The sequence below is a fragment of the Neofelis nebulosa genome, chromosome 4 (genome assembly GCF_028018385.1).
Source record: "Neofelis nebulosa isolate mNeoNeb1 chromosome 4, mNeoNeb1.pri, whole genome shotgun sequence".
In the NCBI taxonomy this organism is placed as follows: Eukaryota; Metazoa; Chordata; class Mammalia; order Carnivora; family Felidae; genus Neofelis; species Neofelis nebulosa.
Genome location: NC_080785.1, coordinates 109961638 through 109969249, shown reverse-complemented (window position 1 = coordinate 109969249; position 7612 = coordinate 109961638). Strand labels below are relative to the sequence as shown.

General features: G+C 46.9%; 1 long non-coding RNA gene across 1 annotated transcript; it reads left to right on the top strand.

The window, feature by feature from the left end:
- Positions 1 to 252: 252 nt before the first annotated feature.
- LOC131509704 (uncharacterized) lies at positions 253 to 5786 on the top strand. The gene is made up of 2 exons (XR_009260660.1): positions 253 to 1030; positions 4299 to 5786. It is a non-coding gene; the product is annotated as an uncharacterized LOC131509704 (long non-coding RNA).
- Positions 5787 to 7612: the final 1826 nt, after the last annotated feature.

Genomic DNA, 7612 nt, shown 5'->3' with positions numbered 1-7612 from the left:
CCAGCAATATGAAGAGATCCTGTTTCTCCACAGCCTCGTCAACCTCAGTTGTTGCCTCCGCTGTCGATGTTAGCCTTTCTGGCAAGTATAAGGTGGTGTCCCATTGTGGTTTTGATTTGTAATTCCCTGATGATGAGTGATGAGCATTTTTTCATGTGTCTGGTGGCCATCTGGAAGTCTTCTTTGGAGCAGTGTCTCTTCATGTCTTTTGCCCATTTCTTCAGTGGATTCGTTGTTTTGTGGGTGTCGAGTTTAAGTTCTTTACAGATTTTGGATACGAACCCTTTGATAAGTCGCTGGCACATATCTTCTCCCATTCTATCGGTTGCCTTTAGTTTTGCTGTTTCCTTCGCTGTGCAGAAGCTTTTTATTTTGATGAGGCCCCAATAGTGCATTTTTCCTTTTGCCTCCTGAAAGGCAATTTTTGAGGGATCCTGTGGCCCAACATATCCCAGAGTGACAAGAACGGGGCCAGACTCCCTAGATAAGCATAGAGGAAATGGCTCTGTGACAGTGTGCCTCTAATGGACAACAGGGAGAACTGAGCTTGAAAAAGAGCAACAGGGTGGAGGAGAATACACAGAAGTCCAAAGTTCTTTATCAACAGGAGAGAATGGGTTATAACAAAAACTGAAGTTTCTAGCACAATCTCCTGGCAAGATGGTTGTCTCAGGAGTAAGAATACTGTGTAGGCTAGGACAAAGGGAAACCTCCTGCATTGTTCCTTCAGAAGGAGAGGGAAAGTTTCTGGCATTGAATTTTTTTTTCCCCTGACCTCTGAGGCAGTCATGCTACACAGTTACCAGTTTCTGGCTTGTGGCTGACCCTCAAGTATTTGGAAACGTGGCTCTGTTGCACTTGTCCTCAAATGGGCTATTTCTGCATATTCTTCAGGTCCTGAAGAATACTGCAAATGGGTGAACTGTCTGTGCTTCAGATGAAGGCATCTGTAGCAGCCAATGGTTGGAGTTCTGCTAACTATTACCACGACAACTCCAGGCTTTCAAGCACCAAGCCATCAGTGACTGTGGTCAGTGCATCCTTTTGTGTATCAGAAACTGAATGCTTTCAGTTAGAATGGGAGCAGCGTGAAAACTTTCCACCAATGCCTGGTTTGTCACTGAGTTATTGACAGACTCACTGTGCCTAGGGGGACCAAGATATAATTCGACAAAGCACAGAGGATGGGGCACCTGGGTGGCTCAGTCGGTTAAATGGCTGACTCTTGATTTCAGCTCAGGTCATGATCTCATGGTTGTGAAGTCTAGCCACACATGGGCTTTGTGCCCACAGTGTGGAGCCTGCTTTGGATCCTCTGTGTCCTTCTTTTTGCCCCTACCCCACTCATGCTCTCTCTCTCTCTCTCTGTGTGTTTCTGTTTCATCAAAAATGAGAAATGTTTAATAACAAGTTTCAAAAAAAAGAAAGAAAATCAGTGATGGAATGGGAATGGCCAAAGTTCTTCCTTTCCTATGAGAAAGGGATCAAGCAGAGAATAGAATGACTAGTATAATCTATTTGAAGCTGGCTCTCTTCAGAATAGGAAGCCCATCTGCACTGGGGAAAGGTAAAAACACCACTGGTTTTACCTGGAAGCTAGTCCGGAGGAAACCTTCATCTGGAATTCAAGTGAGAATGGGGTACAACTAAACATGTAATGTATGGCTCAGTGTTTTCTTGTTGCAGAAGGAGGACTGCTTTTCTCCTTACTCCTCTCAATCTGCCTACAGGCAAACATTCCATGCTGGGCCCCTCAAATGCACGAGGTTTCCTGATGTATGTATGGTTATAAAACACATGTGGTGCAAGGCCCCATAGCCCAAAGTATCCCAGAGTCCAGAGAACTTGACCCAAGCCCTCAGTTAAAATGAGCCAGAATTGTTTTTAAAATCTGGCCCCAAATGTCTACCAGAGGAAACCTAGTTTGAAAAAAAAGACCAAAAATGGACATGGATACACAGAGGCCCAAAGTTCTTTCTTACAGAGGAGAATTGGATAAAGCAAAGAATAAAGTGACTAACATAATCTCAAGTGTAAGACACACCAATGGTTTGGGCCCAGGGAAATGTCCATTGACTACACCTGATGCCCCTATCGCAAGAAGTGTTCATCCACAAGGTTGGTAAGCCAGGGATTCTTCTGGCCATTGCCCTTTCTCCTGCCCTTTCCATCAAGTATAGATACAATATTCCTTCAGTGATTCAAGGTCAGTCTCCCTTCGGACCTTCAAGTGTTTGGAACCAGGCTCTGGTGGAGGAGTCTTTGCCTGGGCTCTTTCTGCACTGACCCATGTCTGGGAGCAAACTGCCCATCTGAGAGCCTTCTGCTTTTCAGAATGAAGGCAGCTGAAGGAGCCCGGTGAGGCACACAATCAGGGCAAACATTCCCATGCCACCTGCAGCCTGTCAAGCACCACACTTTCAGTCCAAGGAGAGCAATATTCTCTTTGTGATGTCAGAAACTGATTGCTCTTGGTTAGCGCAGGCAGTGACGGGGAGCTCTCAATTAATCTTTGGGTGCTTTTTTATGTGAATGACAACTCCATCTCTCCTGTGTGTGACCCAAATCCTCCTTAGAAAATCCTCAAGGGGTGGGGGGTGGCACCTGGGTGGCTCAGTCGGCTAAGCGTCCGACTTCGGCTCAGGTCATGATCTTGCGGTCTGTAAGTTCGAGCCCCGCGTCGGGCTCTGTGCTGACAGCTCAGAGCCTGGAGCCTGTTTCAGATTCCGTGTCTCCCTCTGTCTCTGCCCTTCCCCCACTCATGCTCTGTCTCTGTCTCTGTCCCTCTCTCTCTCTGTCAAAAATAAACATTAAAAAAAAATCCTCAAGGGGATGGGAACTTATGGGGGTCCAGAGTTCTTTATTTTTGGAGAGATATAGGATATAACAGAGAATGTGGTACCTAGCTTCTTTTCCCCTTTCTGCAGAACTGAGGCTGGCTCCATCCCCCTCCTCTGTCCCTGTCTACATGCAAATATTCTGTCCTCTGCTGCTTCCAATGCCCTATGTCTTTGTGGCCAGTGGTAAGGCTGAAAGGCAAGCCCTGTGGGTGGGCCCATGTTGCCCAACTTTTCTCCAAGTTGGGAGGACGTGGCCCGACACCCCACCTGACAAGAGACAACATGGCTTTTACATTCTGGCCCTGAATTCCCACAGTGAATGCCTAGGTAGAAAAAGTGCCAGGGGATGGGAATGGAGACATCGATGGCCCAAGTTCGTCACTGCAGATGAGGACAGCATAATGCTGAGAGTGAAATGAGTAGCTAAGCTCCTTCTGGCCCCACAAGGGAGTCCATCTCCCTCCCAGCTCCTCTGGACTTGGCCTATGGGCAGAAATTCTGTTCCGGGCACCTTGCAGTACCTTAGGCCTCCCTTTGTCAATAGAGTTAGGAAAGGCAGGTCTCAAGGGGCCCCATTGCTCAAGCTATCCCTGAGAAAGTAGAGCTCAATACGACTGTCCAGTTAAAAGCAGAAGAGATCTCTCTTGGACACTGGCTGGGAATCTCTCACAGGGAAGACCTAGTTTGAAAAAGGGAAAAATGATAGAAATGGATAGAGTGCCAAATTTCTCCTTATCAAATGAGAATGGAATAAATCTGAGAATGAAGTGACCATTACACTCTTTTGGCAAGCTGGCTGTCTTGGGAATGAGAAACAACACCTCTTGGCTGGGGCTAAGGAATTCTCCATTGGCTACCCTGGCAACTGAAAGAGCGGACCTACGCCGGCCGACTCCATCTTGTTCTGCGTCCTCCATCTTGAGTGACTATGTCCCTGACCTGGCCCCCTTTCGGGGAAAATCGCAGAAACCTCAGACCACGCCTCCTCCCCTTGAGTAACCTCCTGCTCACCCGTTCAAACTTCCCGATCAAAACACGCCCGGCAACCTGCGTAACGGGACTCCGACCCTTTCCCAGGCAATCGACTGAGGCCACGACCCTTCACCAGCCAATAGGCTAAGGCCACAACCATTACCTCACCAACTGCCCCTAGACCCCTATAAAACCTTTGTGCTTTTGAAACTCGCTGGCTCTCTCCGGCATCTCACCGCTGCGTGGGTGCAGGTAGGGGATTGAGCTCGAGCTAGCTCGAATAAAGGCTCTTTGCTTTTGCATCGGACTCGGCTCCCTGGTGGTCTTTGGGGATCACGAATTCTAGGCATAACAGCAACCACTTTTGCAAGAATTCTTCCTCTGGGATGTCAGAAAGGGATGAGAAGCCTCTGGCACTGAGTGAATTTCTTACTCTGACCTACAGTGGAGAGTGACCAGTGTTGACACTTACGTTTTTTGAATCAGGCTCTGTGGAAGTATTCCTTCAACAAGCAATGCCCTGGCCACTTCTGGAAGCTAAATGCCCATCTGGGAACCATTTGCTTTTCCATATGAAGACATCTCAAGCAGCCACAGGAGACAGGCAACCACCAATACCAAGCCCCACAAGGTCAGTCATAGGTAGTTAATCATTATTTGGGGATATCAGAAACTGATTGCTCTAGGCTAGCAATAGGAATGCAGTGGGAGCCGGCCACCAATCCCGGGCATTCGCTGTGTGAGTGAAAGCCTTACCACATTTCAATGTGACTCAAGACCTCCTTAGAAAAACAGCTAGGGGATCAGAGTGGATACATGATGGGTCAAAGGTCTTCATTTCTGCAGAGAATAGGATAAAACTGAGAGGAAACTGACGTGCCCTGTTGCTCTTCTGCCCACAGTTGATGATGCTTCTTCCCAATTCTCTGGCTTTACCTATATACACCAACATTTTGTCTGGCACCTTCAAGTGCCCTATGTCTTTTTCTTGGCAAGCCCCAAGGGGCTTTTTGCCCAACCTATGCCAGAGTCAGGATGACTTGGCCAGTCTCCCCAATTAAAATGAGGGGACATTGCTCTTAGGTCTGGCCTTGAATTCCCCATAGTGGGGACTTCAAAAAAAGCAAGGGGATGGGAGTGGGTACCCAGAAAGCCAAAGATCTTCATTTCACCTGAGAATAGGATAATTCTGGGAAGAAAGAGAATAGCACAGTCTCCTACCAAGCTCGCTGTTTTCTGAAGGAACAAACACATGTGGGCTGGGTAAATGGGAATCATCCATCTGCTTCATGAGGGAGCAGAAGGAAAGCTGAGGGCCAAACACAAGCTAGCATTACCTGACCACCCCCACATAAGATATGTGTGACATTCCTCAGGCACTCCTGGCTGCCCAAGGGCAAAGAAAATGACAGAAAACAAATGGAGACTCCATCAATGGACAAGTATCTTAGTAAATCACAAGAAAAAGGCAGAGGCATTGTGAGACCCAAGGAATTTAACAAAAACCCCCTACCCCTGGACAAGCAGAGCAAGACTAACTCCATTTTGTGCTACACCCACCATCTCATGTATAACCCCCACATGACCTACTTATTGCTTAAGACAATCCCCCACCCTAGTCAAGCCGCTGAGCACACTCTTACTGGAAACCGGCTCATACAGGAATGCGGAACCCCTAACCGCCAAAGAATGTAAACTCCGCCTTTTGCCCGCCAAACTTGCGTGCCAATTCTGACCAGAGTGATAGGCTAGTTCAAACAGTTACTATAGAGTAAATTGTAATTCATTTGGCCACCTGCGTGCGGACTGACATGACTATGCAACTTTCTGTGTGTGTTACAATCTCATTGGCCACTGGCCCCTATAAAACTGCTACGCCTCTTAACCTAGGGGTCCAAGTCCCTGCTCCGCTGTGTCGGGTATACTTGGGCCCAAGCTCGAGCTTGCAAATAAACCCTCGTGCGTTTGCATCGGTATCGGCTCCTTGGTGGTCTCTCGGATTCGAAATCAGGGGCATTACAGCATAATCTCCAGAAACCTATAGACTCAGTTTCCTAGAGCTCCAACATCACCCTGCCCTCCATAGTGATGTGAGTAACAAAGGCAAGAAGGAAATGGCATATAAAACTGAATTTCCTGGGGTGCCTGGGTGGCTGAGTCTCTTAAGCCTCAGACTTTAACTCAGGTCAGGATCTCAGTTTCTGTGAGGTCCACAGGGGCTCTACTGACAGCTCAGAGTCTGGAGCCTGCTTCAGATTCTGTTGTCTCCCTCTCTCTCTGCCCCTCTCAGCGGCGCAAATTCTCTCTTCTCTCTCTCTCTCCATCTTTCTCTCTCAAAAGATATATAAACATTAAAAAAAAAATAAACTCTTCATTTCCTTGTTGCCTTCAGCCTATTCACAAATACTTGAGGCTAGTAGAGTCAAATGTTTCTCCAGGGATTCCCTTCTGTCTTAACGTCAATGTTCTGCTAGAGGGAAAAACCATTTTAGCTTGACAATTAGCTAGGCCTCCAGCAATCTGTGAGTCACTAGCATATGAAAGTCTCCTTGTAAACTTAACATTTGACTTTACCTTGCCCAAGCCCTTGGTATATAAATAGGCTTCCTTCACATTAATAATAACAATAATAACTAAATCAGAAGAAACACACTGAGGGCCAAAGTTGTTCACTCAGGTTAAAATGGAATGAAGCTGTGACTGCTGACATGAGCACCATTTCCTAGGCAAGCTTGCTATCCTGAGAATAAGAAGGAAACACCTGGGGGGCTGGGATGAAAGGAAGCACCAGTCACAAGAACATTGCATACTGACCTAGATAAGGCAGAAAGGCTTCTGGATCTTGCCTTACTCTTCCATTCAGTAGGTGGGGGCACTCGTGAATTTTGGCTTCTTTGTGCTGGCTGGCAGCCATGTCTGTGGAATTAGGTGGTGGTCCGAGAGTCCTTGAATGGACTCTCTTCCCTGACCACCTGGGGAAGAACAATGCTCATGCTCCGACTTTGGTCTTCTCAGAATGTAGTGTAATAGGTCAACTTATAAGATATCAGAAAGCGTATTGTATATAAATTTGGCTTAAACTCACCTTTCATGAATAATTGAGATAAAAAGGCTTATGTAGTTCCCGATTAAGGTTATCAGAAATTACTAACCGCCCTATTTCGCTTCTGGGACCTCGTCTGCTTGCTAAATAGATAACTTAGGATGCTAACCCTCCCCCACCCCCTCTACCAAGATCTGGCCTAGGCAAGACCAACACGTAAAAAGTCACGTTCTCGCTCTCCTACAGCATCTCAGGTGTCTAACTATGATTGGTCATTGTAAACCCTCTTAAGACAAAGAACTTTAAATTGATAGGTTCCCGCCAAAGCTAACTAACGTCTGTGTGTCACAGTATAATTGGCTACCATGAAATGCTGTAAATTGTAATTGGTTAACCAAATAATGATGTATTCTGACTTGCTAAAATCCATATAAGCTCACCGCTACCTTTGCTCGGAACCAATCTCTGCACTTTTCTCAAGAAGGAGATCAGGTTTGGCCCGGCCGTGAATAAAATCTTGCCTCACTTCTATTCGGCGTCTGGTGGTTTTTTCGACAGCACCCTGTTTCAGCAGGAACCTCACAGGGGTAAGTGGAATCAGGGTAACCAACACCCCTCAGGCCAACAGAAGCCTGCCAAGCACACAGGTCTCAGTAAAGGAGGGCAATATGTCCTTAGTAAGCGATCCTCATGTGTTAGCTGGTTGTGAATGCTGGGCACTCTCTGAGACAAAGCCACATATTTCCTGACTCTGACC